This window comes from Pleurodeles waltl, chromosome 10 (genome assembly GCF_031143425.1).
Source record: "Pleurodeles waltl isolate 20211129_DDA chromosome 10, aPleWal1.hap1.20221129, whole genome shotgun sequence".
Lineage (NCBI taxonomy): Eukaryota > Metazoa > Chordata > Amphibia > Caudata > Salamandridae > Pleurodeles > Pleurodeles waltl.
Window position 1 is genome coordinate 327,822,206 of NC_090449.1, and position 21,539 is coordinate 327,843,744.

At 48.5% G+C, this 21,539-nt stretch overlaps 18 non-coding genes across 18 annotated transcripts; all 18 read right to left on the reverse strand.

The window, feature by feature from the left end:
- Positions 1-1,141: 1,141 nt before the first annotated feature.
- On the reverse strand, positions 1,142-1,214 carry TRNAV-UAC (transfer RNA valine (anticodon UAC)). The gene has a single exon. It is a non-coding gene; the product is annotated as a tRNA-Val (tRNA).
- A 444-nt stretch (positions 1,215-1,658) lies between these two features.
- On the reverse strand, positions 1,659-1,730 carry TRNAP-UGG (transfer RNA proline (anticodon UGG)). The gene has a single exon. It is a non-coding gene; the product is annotated as a tRNA-Pro (tRNA).
- A 1,336-nt stretch (positions 1,731-3,066) lies between these two features.
- TRNAV-AAC (transfer RNA valine (anticodon AAC)) lies at positions 3,067-3,139 on the reverse strand. Its single transcript has one exon. It is a non-coding gene; the product is annotated as a tRNA-Val (tRNA).
- A 1,521-nt stretch (positions 3,140-4,660) lies between these two features.
- Positions 4,661-4,733, reverse strand: TRNAV-UAC (transfer RNA valine (anticodon UAC)). The gene has a single exon. It is a non-coding gene; the product is annotated as a tRNA-Val (tRNA).
- Positions 4,734-5,177: 444 nt separating this feature from the next.
- TRNAP-UGG (transfer RNA proline (anticodon UGG)) lies at positions 5,178-5,249 on the reverse strand. Its single transcript has one exon. It is a non-coding gene; the product is annotated as a tRNA-Pro (tRNA).
- A 1,346-nt stretch (positions 5,250-6,595) lies between these two features.
- Positions 6,596-6,668, reverse strand: TRNAV-AAC (transfer RNA valine (anticodon AAC)). Its single transcript has one exon. It is a non-coding gene; the product is annotated as a tRNA-Val (tRNA).
- A 1,521-nt stretch (positions 6,669-8,189) lies between these two features.
- On the reverse strand, positions 8,190-8,262 carry TRNAV-UAC (transfer RNA valine (anticodon UAC)). Its single transcript has one exon. It is a non-coding gene; the product is annotated as a tRNA-Val (tRNA).
- Positions 8,263-8,706: 444 nt separating this feature from the next.
- On the reverse strand, positions 8,707-8,778 carry TRNAP-UGG (transfer RNA proline (anticodon UGG)). The gene has a single exon. It is a non-coding gene; the product is annotated as a tRNA-Pro (tRNA).
- A 1,336-nt stretch (positions 8,779-10,114) lies between these two features.
- TRNAV-AAC (transfer RNA valine (anticodon AAC)) lies at positions 10,115-10,187 on the reverse strand. The gene has a single exon. It is a non-coding gene; the product is annotated as a tRNA-Val (tRNA).
- A 1,521-nt stretch (positions 10,188-11,708) lies between these two features.
- Positions 11,709-11,781, reverse strand: TRNAV-UAC (transfer RNA valine (anticodon UAC)). Its single transcript has one exon. It is a non-coding gene; the product is annotated as a tRNA-Val (tRNA).
- A 444-nt stretch (positions 11,782-12,225) lies between these two features.
- On the reverse strand, positions 12,226-12,297 carry TRNAP-UGG (transfer RNA proline (anticodon UGG)). The gene has a single exon. It is a non-coding gene; the product is annotated as a tRNA-Pro (tRNA).
- Positions 12,298-13,633: 1,336 nt separating this feature from the next.
- Positions 13,634-13,706, reverse strand: TRNAV-AAC (transfer RNA valine (anticodon AAC)). The gene has a single exon. It is a non-coding gene; the product is annotated as a tRNA-Val (tRNA).
- A 1,521-nt stretch (positions 13,707-15,227) lies between these two features.
- On the reverse strand, positions 15,228-15,300 carry TRNAV-UAC (transfer RNA valine (anticodon UAC)). The gene has a single exon. It is a non-coding gene; the product is annotated as a tRNA-Val (tRNA).
- Positions 15,301-15,744: 444 nt separating this feature from the next.
- Positions 15,745-15,816, reverse strand: TRNAP-UGG (transfer RNA proline (anticodon UGG)). Its single transcript has one exon. It is a non-coding gene; the product is annotated as a tRNA-Pro (tRNA).
- A 1,337-nt stretch (positions 15,817-17,153) lies between these two features.
- TRNAV-AAC (transfer RNA valine (anticodon AAC)) lies at positions 17,154-17,226 on the reverse strand. The gene has a single exon. It is a non-coding gene; the product is annotated as a tRNA-Val (tRNA).
- A 1,521-nt stretch (positions 17,227-18,747) lies between these two features.
- TRNAV-UAC (transfer RNA valine (anticodon UAC)) lies at positions 18,748-18,820 on the reverse strand. The gene has a single exon. It is a non-coding gene; the product is annotated as a tRNA-Val (tRNA).
- A 444-nt stretch (positions 18,821-19,264) lies between these two features.
- On the reverse strand, positions 19,265-19,336 carry TRNAP-UGG (transfer RNA proline (anticodon UGG)). The gene has a single exon. It is a non-coding gene; the product is annotated as a tRNA-Pro (tRNA).
- A 1,336-nt stretch (positions 19,337-20,672) lies between these two features.
- TRNAV-AAC (transfer RNA valine (anticodon AAC)) lies at positions 20,673-20,745 on the reverse strand. The gene has a single exon. It is a non-coding gene; the product is annotated as a tRNA-Val (tRNA).
- Between the last annotated feature and the right edge of the window lie 794 nt (positions 20,746-21,539).

Below are 21,539 nucleotides of genomic sequence, written 5' to 3' on the forward strand. Positions count from 1 at the left end.
AGGGTGTGTTGGGGATTTGGACCCGGACACCAATGAGCGAGGGCACAGAAGCACCACTGCTCAGACCCTGCTCCTAGGGTTGAGGGCAGAGAGTGGGCGAATACATCGCAAGGCAAGAAAATGCACATGGTTCTCTCTTCTGCAATATGACTAGAGTCATTTCCATGGTCGTCATCGAACATGACATAAAACGCCTCTATCCTTTAGACCTTTTGGCCCATAATTACAAGAGGATGACTGAGTGAGACGCTCTGCCAAATTTGGCAGCCTCGCACTCAGTCATTTTCAAAATGCAGGGAAGCGCCGTATTTAGTAGAATACAGCGCACCCCTGTGCTTCCCTCTGCGCCAGCTCTAAATTAGCTGCCGAGCACCAACGCAGCCATCCTTGCGCCATGGTACAAGGATGGCTGCGTGGAGGGGGAAATTGTTTTTGTTCAGGAAGGCACACCTTCCTGCACAACAGAAATCTTCAGTGGCGATATGTTCGTGCAGCACACATAGAAAGAGCAAAAATGAGGAGAAATGAAAACATTTCTGCTCGTTTCTCCACTATAACGACACCCATTGTATGGCGCTTGGATTTTGGCGCTGCCACAGATTTACAAAAACTCGTAAAACTGGAGCAGCATCAAAATGCTATGGTGTTGCAGTGGCCCACCCAGAGCAACGCCCATTGCACGCCCCTTCCAGGGAAAGGGCTGCGTGTGAAGGGGCCGTATTTACAAGGTGGTGTTAAGCCACAAAACGTGGTTGAACGGCGTCTTGTAAATACGGCACAGTACATAGTGCCACCGGGGCGTCACTAAAGATGATGTGCCGGTGGCGATAGGGCCTTGTAAGTCTGGCCCTTTCTTTGCTCAAGGTGTATGTTCTTGGTGAAGGTAGGAAAGCCATTTTCGCTCTCATACCTTCCTTCCTTGGCTGGCTTGACCACAGTAGGCCCAGGCTTCAATGGAAAGGTCAAAAAGGGAGCAACTGACTGCCGTAAGGTGTATCGTCTTCTCTTGGTGAGTTGAGACCGATGCCCTTGGAGCGTAGTACCTCACGATGGTGAGGGATAGACACAGCCTCTTTAATTTCAATTTACCTGTCAGGTGAGGTGGTAAATGCAAATAATGTGATAAAGCACAGCAACTTGCTGTTTCTGCCTGGCCTCGAACCAGGGACCTTTCGCGTGTAAGGCGAACGTGATAACCACTACACTACAGAAACAGACATGCCTGCTTATTTGCTTCATGTGGCTATGCATTGGACTGGAACCACTGCACTGGAAACAGACACACCTGCTTTCTTTATGTGGCTATGCTTTGGACTGGAATGCAAGGACTAAGGGACAATATTCATGACGCTCAAAGCTGAGCCTTTCTGACAGGATCTCTTCCTTTGGAAGAAAGGAACTGGGATCACTTTCATTCCAAGAGGTGATTTCAAAACCAGCCCTGCAATTACTTTGGAGAAGCACTGTGCATTTCATGTTCCAACGAGAAGTGCTGCTCCAACACAAAAAAGCAGTTAGAAAGAAATCCCGCACTCCTTCATCATGCCGAACTGCCTCGACACCAGTAGAAAGCATGCAATGCATTCCACCATGGCATCTTACAAGAGTGGAAAGCAGAAATACTCCTGTTTAAAAACAGATCGAACCTATGAAGGCACGGGCTCGTCCGGGATTTGAACCCGGGACCTCTCACACCCAAAGCGAGAATCATACCCCTAGACCAACGAGCCTGCTGCTGCAAAAGCCTTTCAAACATCTTCTGAAGTGTCTTTGTGAAAAAGCAGGGCCACTTGGAGACTCTCCTTCTAAGCGTGCCATAGCAATTGATGTTTTGTGCCAAGGGGTTTTTTTTTGCCTCTAGCAAGGCAAGAGGTAGTCAAGAAGCCCTATGCTAGCAAGCTGAACTGTGGCGCTGATGAGAAAAGCAGACCCTTTCTGGTAGTTGTACGCCTCCGCAGGACCTGGGCCCTTGCACCGTAGACTTCCAGACCAGAAGCACTGAAGGGCCTGCCATCTCTTGCGCCTGAGCCAGAGGAGCATGCCTCTTGTATTCAAGCACAATTGCTCGCTCAGTGCTCGATCAGGCGAGATTTATATGAGTGCCTCACAGGCCTGAAACACTCACCTGGGAGACGCGGGGTGGCTGAATTCCCAGAATGGCCTTCGATAGGAAAATCACCTCCTTTCCTCCCGACTCATTTCAGAATTGGGTGAAAATCGCAAGACAGTGTTCAGGGGTGCATGGGTACTGCCTACTCCCAGCTGCCTCTCTGTCTTCTTCATGTTAATTTCAAGTCACAAGGAGGGACCATTGCCATTCTGCTCCGCCCACCTAACCAGGAAACCCAGGTTGAGCTTGTCTGCCTGTTGTTGTTGCAGGGGCAGTGCCTTCTCTGCCCAAAAGTGGCAGGAGAGCCTCACTTCAAACGATGGAATCAACTGCTTAAGTAGAAACCAGCATGGTAGTTACAGTGATAAGGTGCAGCTCTAACAGAAGGCGTGACTGAGATGCCCCTTCCAGAAATACATGGAATGCTGATTGAGGGCCCAGCCGGAGGGTTGGTGGATTTCTTTTCATATGCTACAGCAGCTTGCAAAGATAGTGTTGTGGGGAGCTGGCTGTGCAAGCAGAGGAAGATTTAAGGGCAGAAAATAGACCTATCAGAAGTGCGATATGAACCCACAACTACATGAGCAAACCAGGATGCTTAGCTTAACTGAAGATCAAGCTCTCTTGAGGCTGCCGCCTTAGACCACTCGGCCATCCTGACAGCTGAGTCTGTGTTTAGGTCTGACTCCTCAGTCTGCACTTGTCGATGCTGCCGCTTGCAATGTTCCTATCAAGGTGACAGGTTTAAAGGCCCCACAATATAACATGGCCAAGAAAAAAAAAAGTAAAAAACAGAATAAGAAACCAGGCACATGCACGACTACGCAAAGATGCAGATAACTTTTTACCGGCCTGCAATAGTAATACAAGTTTTACACAGGTCACAAGTTTTTAAAGGCCATCCCTGAGTGAGACTAAGCTTTTAGGGAGCAAACACAAAAGCAGACACTGCCCATTGTTTCTGCCCGGTCTCGAACCGGGGACCTTTCGCGTGTTAGGCGAACGTGATAACCACTACACTACAGAAACAAGCATGAGGGCTTGACTGAAGGAGCAAAATTCCCCTCATATGTTTGCCCGATTGCCTCTATACTTGATCAGCAGTTGCTCGCAAAGCGAGGAGTAAGTGTGAAAATTGCAGCGTTGTCAGCCAGCAAGCGTACACTCAGATGTACTGAAAAGTCACAGCTGCGGGTAGAGACAAATATCTGATGCCTAAATGCCTGAAACCAGAGCCTGTGAAAGCATCACACAGAGCACACTGAAAGCAAGCAGGAAGGAAGCCAAGGCATGGTGATCCTTTTTTTCTCCTGAGGCTAAAAATATTTTGCACAACAATGCTTTGAGTGGAATGAGGAATCTTCAAGCTTTGTGTATTTTGAGTAAAATTTGTGTGTTTTCTGCTAAAAAGGGTGTGTTGGGGATTTGGACCCGGACACCAACGAGCGAGGGCACAGAAGCACCACTGCTCAGACCCTGCTCCTAGGGTTGAGGGCAGAGAGTGGGCGAATACATCGCAAGGCAAGAAAATGCACATGGTTCTCTCTTCTGCAATATGACTAGAGTCATTTCCATGGTCGTCATCGAACATGACATAAAACGCCTCTATCCTTTAGACCTTTTGGCCCATAATTACAAGAGGATGACTGAGTGAGACGCTCTGCCAAATTTGGCAGCCTCGCACTCAGTCATTTTCAAAATGCAGGGAAGCGCCGTATTTAGTAGAATACAGCGCACCCCTGTGCTTCCCTCTGCGCCAGCTCTAAATTAGCTGCCGAGCACCAACGCAGCCATCCTTGCGCCATGGTACAAGGATGGCTGCGTGGAGGGGGAAATTGTTTTTGTTCAGGAAGGCACACCTTCCTGCACAACAGAAATCTTCAGTGGCGATATGTTCGTGCAGCACACATAGAAAGAGCAAAAATGAGGAGAAATGAAAACATTTCTGCTCGTTTCTCCACTATAACGACACCCATTGTATGGCGCTTGGATTTTGGCGCTGCCACAGATTTACAAAAACTCGTAAAACTGGAGCAGCATCAAAATGCTATGGTGTTGCAGTGGCCCACCCAGAGCAACGCCCATTGCACGCCCCTTCCAGGGAAAGGGCTGCGTGTGAAGGGGCCGTATTTACAAGGTGGTGTTAAGCCACAAAACGTGGTTGAACGGCGTCTTGTAAATACGGCACAGTACATAGTGCCACCGGGGCGTCCCTAAAGATGATGTGCCGGTGGCGATAGGGCCTTGTAAGTCTGGCCCTTTCTTTGCTCAAGGTGTATGTTCTTGGTGAAGGTAGGAAAGCCATTTTCGCTCTCATACCTTCCTTCCTTGGCTGGCTTGACCACAGTAGGCCCAGGCTTCAATGGAAAGGTCAAAAAGGGAGCAACTGACTGCCGTAAGGTGTATCGTCTTCTCTTGGTGAGTTGAGACCGATGCCCTTGGAGCGTAGTACCTCACGATGGTGAGGGATAGACACAGCCTCTTTAATTTCAATTTACCTGTCAGGTGAGGTGGTAAATGCAAATAATGTGATAAAGCACAGCAACTTGCTGTTTCTGCCTGGCCTCGAACCAGGGACCTTTCGCGTGTAAGGCGAACGTGATAACCACTACACTACAGAAACAGACATGCCTGCTTATTTGCTTCATGTGGCTATGCATTGGACTGGAACCACTGCACTGGAAACAGACACACCTGCTTTCTTTATGTGGCTATGCTTTGGACTGGAATGCAAGGACTAAGGGACAATATTCATGACGCTCAAAGCTGAGCCTTTCTGACAGGATCTCTTCCTTTGGAAGAAAGGAACTGGGATCACTTTCATTCCAAGAGGTGATTTCAAAACCAGCCCTGCAATTACTTTGGAGAAGCACTGTGCATTTCATGTTCCAACGAGAAGTGCTGCTCCAACACAAAAAAGCAGTTAGAAAGAAATCCCGCACTCCTTCATCATGCCGAACTGCCTCGACACCAGTAGAAAGCATGCAATGCATTCCACCATGGCATCTTACAAGAGTGGAAAGCAGAAATACTCCTGTTTAAAAACAGATCGAACCTATGAAGGCACGGGCTCGTCCGGGATTTGAACCCGGGACCTCTCACACCCAAAGCGAGAATCATACCCCTAGACCAACGAGCCTGCTGCTGCAAAAGCCTTTCAAACATCTTCTGAAGTGTCTTTGTGAAAAAGCAGGGCCACTTGGAGACTCTCCTTCTAAGCGTGCCATAGCAATTGATGTTTTGTGCCAAGGGGTTTTTTTTTGCCTCTAGCAAGGCAAGAGGTAGTCAAGAAGCCCTATGCTAGCAAGCTGAACTGTGGCGCTGATGAGAAAAGCAGACCCTTTCTGGTAGTTGTACGCCTCCGCAGGACCTGGGCCCTTGCACCGTAGACTTCCAGACCAGAAGCACTGAAGGGCCTGCCATCTCTTGCGCCTGAGCCAGAGGAGCATGCCTCTTGTATTCAAGCACAATTGCTCGCTCAGGGCTCGATCAGGCTCGATCAGGCGAGATTTATATGAGTGCCTCACAGGCCTGAAACACTCACCTGGGAGACGCGGGGTGGCTGAATTCCCAGAATGGCCTTCGATAGGAAAATCACCTCCTTTCCTCCCGACTCATTTCAGAATTGGGTGAAAATCGCAAGACAGTGTTCAGGGGTGCATGGGTACTGCCTACTCCCAGCTGCCTCTCTGTCTTCTTCATGTTAATTTCAAGTCACAAGGAGGGACCATTGCCATTCTGCTCCGCCCACCTAACCAGGAAACCCAGGTTGAGCTTGTCTGCCTGTTGTTGTTGCAGGGGCAGTGCCTTCTCTGCCCAAAAGTGGCAGGAGAGCCTCACTTCAAACGATGGAATCAACTGCTTAAGTAGAAACCAGCATGGTAGTTACAGTGATAAGGTGCAGCTCTAACAGAAGGCGTGACTGAGATGCCCCTTCCAGAAATACATGGAATGCTGATTGAGGGCCCAGCCGGAGGGTTGGTGGATTTCTTTTCATATGCTACAGCAGCTTGCAAAGATAGTGTTGTGGGGAGCTGGCTGTGCAAGCAGAGGAAGATTTAAGGGCAGAAAATAGACCTATCAGAAGTGCGATATGAACCCACAACTACATGAGCAAACCAGGATGCTTAGCTTAACTGAAGATCAAGCTCTCTTGAGGCTGCCGCCTTAGACCACTCGGCCATCCTGACAGCTGAGTCTGTGTTTAGGTCTGACTCCTCAGTCTGCACTTGTCGATGCTGCCGCTTGCAATGTTCCTATCAAGGTGACAGGTTTAAAGGCCCCACAATATAACATGGCCAAGAAAAAAAAAAGTAAAAAACAGAATAAGAAACCAGGCACATGCACGACTACGCAAAGATGCAGATAACTTTTTACCGGCCTGCAATAGTAATACAAGTTTTACACAGGTCACAAGTTTTTAAAGGCCATCCCTGAGTGAGACTAAGCTTTTAGGGAGCAAACACAAAAGCAGACACTGCCCATTGTTTCTGCCCAGTCTCGAACCGGGGACCTTTCGCGTGTTAGGCGAACGTGATAACCACTACACTACAGAAACAAGCATGAGGGCTTGACTGAAGGAGCAAAATTCCCCTCATATGTTTGCCCGATTGCCTCTATACTTGATCAGCAGTTGCTCGCAAAGCGAGGAGTAAGTGTGAAAATTGCAGCGTTGTCAGCCAGCAAGCGTACACTCAGATGTACTGAAAAGTCACAGCTGCGGGTAGAGACAAATATCTGATGCCTAAATGCCTGAAACCAGAGCCTGTGAAAGCATCACACAGAGCACACTGAAAGCAAGCAGGAAGGAAGCCAAGGCATGGTGATCCTTTTTTTCTCCTGAGGCTAAAAATATTTTGCACAACAATGCTTTGAGTGGAATGAGGAATCTTCAAGCTTTGTGTATTTTGAGTAAAATTTGTGTGTTTTCTGCTAAAAAGGGTGTGTTGGGGATTTGGACCCGGACACCAACGAGCGAGGGCACAGAAGCACCACTGCTCAGACCCTGCTCCTAGGGTTGAGGGCAGAGAGTGGGCGAATACATCGCAAGGCAAGAAAATGCACATGGTTCTCTCTTCTGCAATATGACTAGAGTCATTTCCATGGTCGTCATCGAACATGACATAAAACGCCTCTATCCTTTAGACCTTTTGGCCCATAATTACAAGAGGATGACTGAGTGAGACGCTCTGCCAAATTTGGCAGCCTCGCACTCAGTCATTTTCAAAATGCAGGGAAGCGCCGTATTTAGTAGAATACAGCGCACCCCTGTGCTTCCCTCTGCGCCAGCTCTAAATTAGCTGCCGAGCACCAACGCAGCCATCCTTGCGCCATGGTACAAGGATGGCTGCGTGGAGGGGGAAATTGTTTTTGTTCAGGAAGGCACACCTTCCTGCACAACAGAAATCTTCAGTGGCGATATGTTCGTGCAGCACACATAGAAAGAGCAAAAATGAGGAGAAATGAAAACATTTCTGCTCGTTTCTCCACTATAACGACACCCATTGTATGGCGCTTGGATTTTGGCGCTGCCACAGATTTACAAAAACTCGTAAAACTGGAGCAGCATCAAAATGCTATGGTGTTGCAGTGGCCCACCCAGAGCAACGCCCATTGCACGCCCCTTCCAGGGAAAGGGCTGCGTGTGAAGGGGCCGTATTTACAAGTTGGTGTTAAGCCACAAAACGTGGTTGAACGGCGTCTTGTAAATACGGCACAGTACATAGTGCCACCGGGGCGTCACTAAAGATGATGTGCCGGTGGCGATAGGGCCTTGTAAGTCTGGCCCTTTCTTTGCTCAAGGTGTATGTTCTTGGTGAAGGTAGGAAAGCCATTTTCGCTCTCATACCTTCCTTCCTTGGCTGGCTTGACCACAGTAGGCCCAGGCTTCAATGGAAAGGTCAAAAAGGGAGCAACTGACTGCCGTAAGGTGTATCGTCTTCTCTTGGTGAGTTGAGACCGATGCCCTTGGAGCGTAGTACCTCACGATGGTGAGGGATAGACACAGCCTCTTTAATTTCAATTTACCTGTCAGGTGAGGTGGTAAATGCAAATAATGTGATAAAGCACAGCAACTTGCTGTTTCTGCCTGGCCTCGAACCAGGGACCTTTCGCGTGTAAGGCAAACGTGATAACCACTACACTACAGAAACAGACATGCCTGCTTATTTGCTTCATGTGGCTATGCATTGGACTGGAACCACTGCACTGGAAACAGACACACCTGCTTTCTTTATGTGGCTATGCTTTGGACTGGAATGCAAGGACTAAGGGACAATATTCATGACGCTCAAAGCTGAGCCTTTCTGACAGGATCTCTTCCTTTGGAAGAAAGGAACTGGGATCACTTTCATTCCAAGAGGTGATTTCAAAACCAGCCCTGCAATTACTTTGGAGAAGCACTGTGCATTTCATGTTCCAACGAGAAGTGCTGCTCCAACACAAAAAAGCAGTTAGAAAGAAATCCCGCACTCCTTCATCATGCCGAACTGCCTCGACACCAGTAGAAAGCATGCAATGCATTCCACCATGGCATCTTACAAGAGTGGAAAGCAGAAATACTCCTGTTTAAAAACAGATCGAACCTATGAAGGCACGGGCTCGTCCGGGATTTGAACCCGGGACCTCTCACACCCAAAGCGAGAATCATACCCCTAGACCAACGAGCCTGCTGCTGCAAAAGCCTTTCAAACATCTTCTGAAGTGTCTTTGTGAAAAAGCAGGGCCACTTGGAGACTCTCCTTCTAAGCGTGCCATAGCAATTGATGTTTTGTGCCAAGGGTTTTTTTTTTGCCTCTAGCAAGGCAAGAGGTAGTCAAGAAGCCCTATGCTAGCAAGCTGAACTGTGGCGCTGATGAGAAAAGCAGACCCTTTCTGGTAGTTGTACGCCTCCGCAGGACCTGGGCCCTTGCACCGTAGACTTCCAGACCAGAAGCACTGAAGGGCCTGCCATCTCTTGCGCCTGAGCCAGAGGAGCATGCCTCTTGTATTCAAGCACAATTGCTCGCTAAGTGCTCGATCAGGCGAGATTTATATGAGTGCCTCACAGGCCTGAAACACTCACCTGGGAGACGCGGGGTGGCTGAATTCCCAGAATGGCCTTCGATAGGAAAATCACCTCCTTTCCTCCCGACTCATTTCAGAATTGGGTGAAAATCGCAAGACAGTGTTCAGGGGTGCATGGGTACTGCCTACTCCCAGCTGCCTCTCTGTCTTCTTCATGTTAATTTCAAGTCACAAGGAGGGACCATTGCCATTCTGCTCCGCCCACCTAACCAGGAAACCCAGGTTGAGCTTGTCTGCCTGTTGTTGTTGCAGGGGCAGTGCCTTCTCTGCCCAAAAGTGGCAGGAGAGCCTCACTTCAAACGATGGAATCAACTGCTTAAGTAGAAACCAGCATGGTAGTTACAGTGATAAGGTGCAGCTCTAACAGAAGGCGTGACTGAGATGCCCCTTCCAGAAATACATGGAATGCTGATTGAGGGCCCAGCCGGAGGGTTGGTGGATTTCTTTTCATATGCTACAGCAGCTTGCAAAGATAGTGTTGTGGGGAGCTGGCTGTGCAAGCAGAGGAAGATTTAAGGGCAGAAAATAGACCTATCAGAAGTGCGATATGAACCCACAACTACATGAGCAAACCAGGATGCTTAGCTTAACTGAAGATCAAGCTCTCTTGAGGCTGCCGCCTTAGACCACTCGGCCATCCTGACAGCTGAGTCTGTGTTTAGGTCTGACTCCTCAGTCTGCACTTGTCGATGCTGCCGCTTGCAATGTTCCTATCAAGGTGACAGGTTTAAAGGCCCCACAATATAACATGGCCAAGAAAAAAAAAAGTAAAAAACAGAATAAGAAACCAGGCACATGCACGACTACGCAAAGATGCAGATAACTTTTTACCGGCCTGCAATAGTAATACAAGTTTTACACAGGTCACAAGTTTTTAAAGGCCATCCCTGAGTGAGACTAAGCTTTTAGGGAGCAAACACAAAAGCAGACACTGCCCATTGTTTCTGCCCGGTCTCGAACCGGGGACCTTTCGCGTGTTAGGCGAACGTGATAACCACTACACTACAGAAACAAGCATGAGGGCTTGACTGATGGAGCAAAATTCCCCTCATATGTTTGCCCGATTGCCTCTATACTTGATCAGCAGTTGCTCGCAAAGCGAGGAGTAAGTGTGAAAATTGCAGCGTTGTCAGCCAGCAAGCGTACACTCAGATGTACTGAAAAGTCACAGCTGCGGGTAGAGACAAATATCTGATGCCTAAATGCCTGAAACCAGAGCCTGTGAAAGCATCACACAGAGCACACTGAAAGCAAGCAGGAAGGAAGCCAAGGCATGGTGATCCTTTTTTTCTCCTGAGGCTAAAAATATTTTGCACAACAATGCTTTGAGTGGAATGAGGAATCTTCAAGCTTTGTGTATTTTGAGTAAAATTTGTGTGTTTTCTGCTAAAAAGGGTGTGTTGGGGATTTGGACCCGGACACCAACGAGCGAGGGCACAGAAGCACCACTGCTCAGACCCTGCTCCTAGGGTTGAGGGCAGAGAGTGGGCGAATACATCGCAAGGCAAGAAAATGCACATGGTTCTCTCTTCTGCAATATGACTAGAGTCATTTCCATGGTCGTCATCGAACATGACATAAAACGCCTCTATCCTTTAGACCTTTTGGCCCATAATTACAAGAGGATGACTGAGTGAGACGCTCTGCCAAATTTGGCAGCCTCGCACTCAGTCATTTTCAAAATGCAGGGAAGCGCCGTATTTAGTAGAATACAGCGCACCCCTGTGCTTCCCTCTGCGCCAGCTCTAAATTAGCTGCCGAGCACCAACGCAGCCATCCTTGCGCCATGGTACAAGGATGGCTGCGTGGAGGGGGAAATTGTTTTTGTTCAGGAAGGCACACCTTCCTGCACAACAGAAATCTTCAGTGGCGATATGTTCGTGCAGCACACATAGAAAGAGCAAAAATGAGGAGAAATGAAAACATTTCTGCTCGTTTCTCCACTATAACGACACCCATTGTATGGCGCTTGGATTTTGGCGCTGCCACAGATTTACAAAAACTCGTAAAACTGGAGCAGCATCAAAATGCTATGGTGTTGCAGTGGCCCACCCAGAGCAACGCCCATTGCACGCCCCTTCCAGGGAAAGGGCTGCGTGTGAAGGGGCCGTATTTACAAGGTGGTGTTAAGCCACAAAACGTGGTTGAACGGCGTCTTGTAAATACGGCACAGTACATAGTGCCACCGGGGCGTCACTAAAGATGATGTGCCGGTGGCGATAGGGCCTTGTAAGTCTGGCCCTTTCTTTGCTCAAGGTGTATGTTCTTGGTGAAGGTAGGAAAGCCATTTTCGCTCTCATACCTTCCTTCCTTGGCTGGCTTGACCACAGTAGGCCCAGGCTTCAATGGAAAGGTCAAAAAGGGAGCAACTGACTGCCGTAAGGTGTATCGTCTTCTCTTGGTGAGTTGAGACCGATGCCCTTGGAGCGTAGTACCTCACGATGGTGAGGGATAGACACAGCCTCTTTAATTTCAATTTACCTGTCAGGTGAGGTGGTAAATGCAAATAATGTGATAAAGCACAGCAACTTGCTGTTTCTGCCTGGCCTCGAACCAGGGACCTTTCGCGTGTAAGGCGAACGTGATAACCACTACACTACAGAAACAGACATGCCTGCTTATTTGCTTCATGTGGCTATGCATTGGACTGGAACCACTGCACTGGAAACAGACACACCTGCTTTCTTTATGTGGCTATGCTTTGGACTGGAATGCAAGGACTAAGGGACAATATTCATGACGCTCAAAGCTGAGCCTTTCTGACAGGATCTCTTCCTTTGGAAGAAAGGAACTGGGATCACTTTCATTCCAAGAGGTGATTTCAAAACCAGCCCTGCAATTACTTTGGAGAAGCACTGTGCATTTCATGTTCCAACAAGAAGTGCTGCTCCAACACAAAAAAGCAGTTAGAAAGAAATCCCGCACTCCTTCATCATGCCGAACTGCCTCGACACCAGTAGAAAGCATGCAATGCATTCCACCATGGCATCTTACAAGAGTGGAAAGCAGAAATACTCCTGTTTAAAAACAGATCGAACCTATGAAGGCACGGGCTCGTCCGGGATTTGAACCCGGGACCTCTCACACCCAAAGCGAGAATCATACCCCTAGACCAACGAGCCTGCTGCTGCAAAAGCCTTTCAAACATCTTCTGAAGTGTCTTTGTGAAAAAGCAGGGCCACTTGGAGACTCTCCTTCTAAGCGTGCCATAGCAATTGATGTTTTGTGCCAAGGGGTTTTTTTTTGCCTCTAGCAAGGCAAGAGGTAGTCAAGAAGCCCTATGCTAGCAAGCTGAACTGTGGCGCTGATGAGAAAAGCAGACCCTTTCTGGTAGTTGTACGCCTCCGCAGGACCTGGGCCCTTGCACCGTAGACTTCCAGACCAGAAGCACTGAAGGGCCTGCCATCTCTTGCGCCTGAGCCAGAGGAGCATGCCTCTTGTATTCAAGCACAATTGCTCGCTCAGTGCTCGATCAGGCGAGATTTATATGAGTGCCTCACAGGCCTGAAACACTCACCTGGGAGACGCGGGGTGGCTGAATTCCCAGAATGGCCTTCGATAGGAAAATCACCTCCTTTCCTCCCGACTCATTTCAGAATTGGGTGAAAATCGCAAGACAGTGTTCAGGGGTGCATGGGTACTGCCTACTCCCAGCTGCCTCTCTGTCTTCTTCATGTTAATTTCAAGTCACAAGGAGGGACCATTGCCATTCTGCTCCGCCCACCTAACCAGGAAACCCAGGTTGAGCTTGTCTGCCTGTTGTTGTTGCAGGGGCAGTGCCTTCTCTGCCCAAAAGTGGCAGGAGAGCCTCACTTCAAACGATGGAATCAACTGCTTAAGTAGAAACCAGCATGGTAGTTACAGTGATAAGGTGCAGCTCTAACAGAAGGCGTGACTGAGATGCCCCTTCCAGAAATACATGGAATGCTGATTGAGGGCCCAGCCGGAGGGTTGGTGGATTTCTTTTCATATGCTACAGCAGCTTGCAAAGATAGTGTTGTGGGGAGCTGGCTGTGCAAGCAGAGGAAGATTTAAGGGCAGAAAATAGACCTATCAGAAGTGCGATATGAACCCACAACTACATGAGCAAACCAGGATGCTTAGCTTAACTGAAGATCAAGCTCTCTTGAGGCTGCCGCCTTAGACCACTCGGCCATCCTGACAGCTGAGTCTGTGTTTAGGTCTGACTCCTCAGTCTGCACTTGTCGATGCTGCCGCTTGCAATGTTCCTATCAAGGTGACAGGTTTAAAGGCCCCACAATATAACATGGCCAAGAAAAAAAAAAGTAAAAAACAGAATAAGAAACCAGGCACATGCACGACTACGCAAAGATGCAGATAACTTTTTACCGGCCTGCAATAGTAATACAAGTTTTACACAGGTCACAAGTTTTTAAATGCCATCCCTGAGTGAGACTAAGCTTTTAGGGAGCAAACACAAAAGCAGACACTGCCCATTGTTTCTGCCCGGTCTCGAACCGGGGACCTTTCGCGTGTTAGGCAAACGTGATAACCACTACACTACAGAAACAAGCATGAGGGCTTGACTGAAGGAGCAAAATTCCCCTCATATGTTTGCCCGATTGCCTCTATACTTGATCAGCAGTTGCTCGCAAAGCGAGGAGTAAGTGTGAAAATTGCAGCGTTGTCAGCCAGCAAGCGTACACTCAGATGTACTGAAAAGTCACAGCTGCGGGTAGAGACAAATATCTGATGCCTAAATGCCTGAAACCAGAGCCTGTGAAAGCATCACACAGAGCACACTGAAAGCAAGCAGGAAGGAAGCCAAGGCATGGTGATCCTTTTTTTCTCCTGAGGCTAAAAATATTTTGCACAACAATGCTTTGAGTGGAATGAGGAATCTTCAAGCTTTGTGTATTTTGAGTAAAATTTGTGTGTTTTCTGCTAAAAAGGGTGTGTTGGGGATTTGGACCCGGACACCAACGAGCGAGGGCACAGAAGCACCACTGCTCAGACCCTGCTCCTAGGGTTGAGGGCAGAGAGTGGGCGAATACATCGCAAGGCAAGAAAATGCACATGGTTCTCTCTTCTGCAATATGACTAGAGTCATTTCCATGGTCGTCATCGAACATGACATAAAACGCCTCTATCCTTTAGACCTTTTGGCCCATAATTACAAGAGGATGACTGAGTGAGACGCTCTGCCAAATTTGGCAGCCTCGCACTCAGTCATTTTCAAAATGCAGGGAAGCGCCGTATTTAGTAGAATACAGCGCACCCCTGTGCTTCCCTCTGCGCCAGCTCTAAATTAGCTGCCGAGCACCAACGCAGCCATCCTTGCGCCATGGTACAAGGATGGCTGCGTGGAGGGGGAAATTGTTTTTGTTCAGGAAGGCACACCTTCCTGCACAACAGAAATCTTCAGTGGCGATATGTTCGTGCAGCACACATAGAAAGAGCAAAAATGAGGAGAAATGAAAACATTTCTGCTCGTTTCTCCACTATAACGACACCCATTGTATGGCGCTTGGATTTTGGCGCTGCCACAGATTTACAAAAACTCGTAAAACTGGAGCAGCATCAAAATGCTATGGTGTTGCAGTGGCCCACCCAGAGCAACGCCCATTGCACGCCCCTTCCAGGGAAAGGGCTGCGTGTGAAGGGGCCGTATTTACAAGGTGGTGTTAAGCCACAAAACGTGGTTGAACGGCGTCTTGTAAATACGGCACAGTACATAGTGCCACCGGGGCGTCACTAAAGATGATGTGCCGGTGGCGATAGGGCCTTGTAAGTCTGGCCCTTTCTTTGCTCAAGGTGTATGTTCTTGGTGAAGGTAGGAAAGCCATTTTCGCTCTCATACCTTCCTTCCTTGGCTGGCTTGACCACAGTAGGCCCAGGCTTCAATGGAAAGGTCAAAAAGGGAGCAACTGACTGCCGTAAGGTGTATCGTCTTCTCTTGGTGAGTTGAGACCGATGCCCTTGGAGCGTAGTACCTCACGATGGTGAGGGATAGACACAGCCTCTTTAATTTCAATTTACCTGTCAGGTGAGGTGGTAAATGCAAATAATGTGATAAAGCACAGCAACTTGCTGTTTCTGCCTGGCCTCGAACCAGGGACCTTTCGCGTGTAAGGCGAACGTGATAACCACTACACTACAGAAACAGACATGCCTGCTTATTTGCTTCATGTGGCTATGCATTGGACTGGAACCACTGCACTGGAAACAGACACACCTGCTTTCTTTATGTGGCTATGCTTTGGACTGGAATGCAAGGACTAAGGGACAATATTCATGACGCTCAAAGCTGAGCCTTTCTGACAGGATCTCTTCCTTTGGAAGAAAGGAACTGGGATCACTTTCATTCCAAGAGGTGATTTCAAAACCAGCCCTGCAATTACTTTGGAGAAGCACTGTGCATTTCATGTTCCAACGAGAAGTGCTGCTCCAACACAAAAAAGCAGTTAGAAAGAAATCCCGCACTCCTTCATCATGCCGAACTGCCTCGACACCAGTAGAAAGCATGCAATGCATTCCACCATGGCATCTTACAAGAGTGGAAAGCAGAAATACTCCTGTTTAAAAACAGATCGAACCTATGAAGGCACGGGCTCGTCCGGGATTTGAACCCGGGACCTCTCACACCCAAAGCGAGAATCATACCCCTAGACCAACGAGCCTGCTGCTGCAAAAGCCTTTCAAACATCTTCTGAAGTGTCTTTGTGAAAAAGCAGGGCCACTTGGAGACTCTCCTTCTAAGCGTGCCATAGCAATTGATGTTTTGTGCCAAGGGGTTTTTTTTTGCCTCTAGCAAGGCAAGAGGTAGTCAAGAAGCCCTATGCTAGCAAGCTGAACTGTGGCGCTGATGAGAAAAGCAGACCCTTTCTGGTAGTTGTACGCCTCCGCAGGACCTGGGCCCTTGCACCGTAGACTTCCAGACCAGAAGCACTGAAGGGCCTGCCATCTCTTGCGCCTGAGCCAGAGGAGCATGCCTCTTGTATTCAAGCACAATTGCTCGCTCAGTGCTCGATCAGGCGAGATTTATATGAGTGCCTCACAGGCCTGAAACACTCACCTGGGAGACGCGGGGTGGCTGAATTCCCAGAATGGCCTTCGATAGGAAAATCACCTCCTTTCCTCCCGACTCATTTCAGAATTGGGTGAAAATCGCAAGACAGTGTTCAGGGGTGCATGGGTACTGCCTACTCCCAGCTGCCTCTCTGTCTTCTTCATGTTAATTTCAAGTCACAAGGAGGGACCATTGCCATTCTGCTCCGCCCACCTAACCAGGAAACCCAGGTTGAGCTTGTCTGCCTGTTGTTGTTGCAGGGGCAGTGCCTTCTCTGCCCAAAAGTGGCAGGAGAGCCTCACTTCAAACGATGGAATCAACTGCTTAAGTAGAAACCAGCATGGTAGTTACAGTGATAAGGTGCAGCTCTAACAGAAGGCGTGACTGAGATGCCCCTTCCAGAAATACATGGAATGCTGATTGAGGGCCCAGCCGGAGTGTTGGTGGATTTCTTTTCATATGCTACAGCAGCTTGCAAAGATAGTGTTGTGGGGAGCTGGCTGTGCAAGCAGAGGAAGATTTAAGGGCAGAAAATAGACCTATCAGAAGTGCGATATGAACCCACAACTACATGAGCAAACCAGGATGCTTAGCTTAACTGAAGATCAAGCTCTCTTGAGGCTGCCGCCTTAGACCACTCGGCCATCCTGACAGCTGAGTCTGTGTTTAGGTCTGACTCCTCAGTCTGCACTTGTCGATGCTGCCGCTTGCAATGTTCCTATCAAGGTGACAGGTTTAAAGGCCCCACAATATAACATGGCCAAGAAGAAAAAAAAGTAAAAAACAGAATAAGAAACCAGGCACATGCACGACTACGCAAAGATGCAGATAACTTTTTACCGGCCTGCAATAGTAATACAAGTTTTACACAGGTCACAAGTTTTTAAAGGCCATCCCTGAGTGAGACTAAGCTTTTAGGGAGCAAACACAAAAGCAGACACTGCCCATTGTTTCTGCCCGGTCTCGAACCGGGGACCTTTCGCGTGTTAGGCGAACGTGATAACCACTACACTACAGAAACAAGCATGAGGGCTTGACTGAAGGAGCAAAATTCCCCTCATATGTTTGCCCGATTGCCTCTATACTTGATCAGCAGTTGCTCGCAAAGCGAGGAGTAAGTGTGAAAATTGCAGCGTTGTCAGCCAGCAAGCGTACACTCAGATGTACTGAAAAGTCACAGCTGCGGGTAGAGACAAATATCTGATGCCTAAATGCCTGAAACCAGAGCCTGTGAAAGCATCACACAGAGCACACTGAAAGCAAGCAGGAAGGAAGCCAAGGCATGGTGATCCTTTTTTTCTCCTGAGGCTAAAAATATTTTGCACAACAATGCTTTGAGTGGAATGAGGAATCTTCAAGCTTTGTGTATTTTGAGTAAAATTTGTGTGTTTTCTGCTAAAAAGGGTGTGTTGGGGATTTGGACCCGGACACCAACGAGCGAGGGCACAGAAGCACCACTGCTCAGACCCTGCTCCTAGGGTTGAGGGCAGAGAGTGGGCGAATACATCGCAAGGCAAGAAAATGCACATGGTTCTCTCTTCTGCAATATGACTAGAGTCATTTCCATGGTCGTCATCGAACATGACATAAAACGCCTCTATCCTTTAGACCTTTTGGCCCATAATTACAAGAGGATGACTGAGTGAGACGCTCTGCCAAATTTGGCAGCCTCGCACTCAGTCATTTTCAAAATGCAGGGAAGCGCCGTATTTAGTAGAATACAGCGCACCCCTGTGCTTCCCTCTGCGCCAGCTCTAAATTAGCTGCCGAGCACCAACGCAGCCATCCTTGCGCCATGGTACAAGGATGGCTGCGTGGAGGGGGAAATTGTTTTTGTTCAGGAAGGCACACCTTCCTGCACAACAGAAATCTTCAGTGGCGATATGTTCGTGCAGCACACATAGAAAGAGCAAAAATGAGGAGAAATGAAAACATTTCTGCTCGTTTCTCCACTATAACGACACCCATTGTATGGCGCTTGGATTTTGGCGCTGCCACAGATTTACAAAAACTCGTAAAACTGGAGCAGCATCAAAATGCTATGGTGTTGCAGTGGCCCACCCAGAGCAACGCCCATTGCACGCCCCTTCCAGGGAAAGGGCTGCGTGTGAAGGGGCCGTATTTACAAGGTGGTGTTAAGCCACAAAACGTGGTTGAACGGCGTCTTGTAAATACGGCACAGTACATAGTGCCACCGGGGCGTCACTAAAGATGATGTGCCGGTGGCGATAGGGCCTTGTAAGTCTGGCCCTTTCTTTGCTCAAGGTGTATGTTCTTGGTGAAGGTAGGAAAGCCATTTTCGCTCTCATACCTTCCTTCCTTGGCTGGCTTGACCACAGTAGGCCCAGGCTTCAATGGAAAGGTCAAAAAGGGAGCAACTGACTGCCGTAAGGTGTATCGTCTTCTCTTGGTGAGTTGAGACCGATGCCCTTGGAGCGTAGTACCTCACGATGGTGAGGGATAGACACAGCCTCTTTAATTTCAATTTACCTGTCAGGTGAGGTGGTAAATGCAAATAATGTGATAAAGCACAGCAACTTGCTGTTTCTGCCTGGCCTCGAACCAGGGACCTTTCGCGTGTAAGGCGAACGTGATAACCACTACACTACAGAAACAGACATGCCTGCTTATTTGCTTCATGTGGCTATGCATTGGACTGGAACCACTGCACTGGAAACAGACACACCTGCTTTCTTTATGTGGCTATGCTTTGGACTGGAATGCAAGGACTAAGGGACAATATTCATGACGCTCAAAGCTGAGCCTTTCTGACAGGATCTCTTCCTTTGGAAGAAAGGAACTGGGATCACTTTCATTCCAAGAGGTGATTTCAAAACCAGCCCTGCAATTACTTTGGAGAAGCACTGTGCATTTCATGTTCCAACGAGAAGTGCTGCTCCAACACAAAAAAGCAGTTAGAAAGAAATCCTGCACTCCTTCATCATGCCGAACTGCCTCGACACCAGTAGAAAGCATGCAATGCATTCCACCATGGCATCTTACAACAGTGGAAAGCAGAAATACTCCTGTTTAAAAACAGATCGAACATATGAAGGCACGGGCTCGTCCAGGATTTGAACCCGGGACCTCTCACACCCAAAGCGAGAATCATACCCCTAGACCAACGAGCCTGCTGCTGCAAAAGCCTTTCAAACATCTTCTGAAGTGTCTTTGTGAAAAAGCAGGGCCACTTGGAGACTCTCCTTCTAAGCGTGCCATAGCAATTGATGTTTTGTGCCAAGGGGGTTTTTTTTGCCTCTAGCAAGGCAAGAGGTAGTCAAGAAGCCCTATGCTAGCAAGCTGAACTGTGGCGCTGATGAGAAAAGCAGACCCTTTCTGGTAGTTGTACGCCTCCGCAGGACCTGGGCCCTTGCACCGTAGACTTCCAGACCAGAAGCACTGAAGGGCCTGCCATCTCTTGCGCCTGAGCCAGAGGAGCATGCCTCTTGTATTCAAGCACAATTGCTCGCTCAGTGCTCGATCAGGCGAGATTTATATGAGTGCCTCACAGGCCTGAAACACTCACCTGGGAGACGCGGGGTGGCTGAATTCCCAGAATGGCCTTCGATAGGAAAATCACCTCCTTTCCTCCCGACTCATTTCAGAATTGGGTGAAAATCGCAAGACAGTGTTCAGGGGTGCATGGGTACTGCCTACTCCCAGCTGCCTCTCTGTCTTCTTCATGTTAATTTCAAGTCACAAGGAGGGACCATTGCCATTCTGCTCCGCCCACCTAACCAGGAAACCCAGGTTGAGCTTGTCTGCCTGTTGTTGTTGCAGGGGCAGTGCCTTCTCTGCCCAAAAGTGGCAGGAGAGCCTCACTTCAAACGATGGAATCAACTGCTTAAGTAGAAACCAGCATGGTAGTTACAGTGATAAGGTGCAGCTCTAACAGAAGGCGTGACTGAGATGCCCCTTCCAGAAATACATGGAATGCTGATTGAGGGCCCAGCCGGAGGGTTGGTGGATTTCTTTTCATATGCTACAGCAGCTTGCAAAGATAGTGTTGTGGGGAGCTGGCTGTGCAAGCAGAGGAAGATTTAAGGGCAGAAAATAGACCTATCAGAAGTGCGATATGAACCCACAACTACATGAGCAAACCAGGATGCTTAGCTTAACTGAAGATCAAGCTCTCTTGAGGCTGCCGCCTTAGACCACTCGGCCATCCTGACAGCTGAGTCTGTGTTTAGGTCTGACTCCTCAGTCTGCACTTGTCGATGCTGCCGCTTGCAATGTTCCTATCAAGGTGACAGGTTTAAAGGCCCCACAATATAACATGGCCAAGAAAAAAAAAAGTAAAAAACAGAATAAGAAACCAGGCACATGCACGACTACGCAAAGATGCAGATAACTTTTTACCGGCCTGCAATAGTAATACAAGTTTTACACAGGTCACAAGTTTTTAAAGGCCATCCCTGAGTGAGACTAAGCTTTTAGGGAGCAAACACAAAAGCAGACACTGCCCATTGTTTCTGCCCGGTCTCGAACCGGGGACCTTTCGCGTGTTAGGCGAACGTGATAACCACTACACTACAGAAACAAGCATGAGGGCTTGACTGAAGGAGCAAAATTCCCCTCATATGTTTGCCCGATTGCCTCTATACTTGATCAGCAGTTGCTCGCAAAGCGAGGAGTAAGTGTGAAAATTGCAGCGTTGTCAGCCAGCAAGCGTACACTCAGATGTACTGAAAAGTCACAGCTGCGGGTAGAGACAAATATCTGATGCCTAAATGCCTGAAACCAGAGCCTGTGAAAGCATCACACAGAGCACACTGAAAGCAAGCAGGAAGGAAGCCAAGGCATGGTGATCCTTTTTTTCTCCTGAGGCTAAAAATATTTTGCACAACAATGCTTTGAGTGGAATGAGGAATCTTCAAGCTTTGTGTATTTTGAGTAAAATTTGTGTGTTTTCTGCTAAAAAGGGTGTGTTGGGGATTTGGACCCGGACACCAACGAGCGAGGGCACAGAAGCACCACTGCTCAGACCCTGCTCCTAGGGTTGAGGGCAGAGAGTGGGCGAATACATCGCAAGGCAAGAAAATGCACATGGTTCTCTCTTCTGCAATATGACTAGAGTCATTTCCATGGTCGTCATCGAACATGACATAAAACGCCTCTATCCTTTAGACCTTTTGGCCCATAATTACAAGAGGATGACTGAGTGAGACGCTCTGCCAAATTTGGCAGCCTCGCACTCAGTCATTTTCAAAATGCAGGGAAGCGCCGTATTTAGTAGAATACAGCGCACCCCTGTGCTTCCCTCTGCGCCAGCTCTAAATTAGCTGCCGAGCACCAACGCAGCCATCCTTGCGCCATGGTACAAGGATGGCTGCG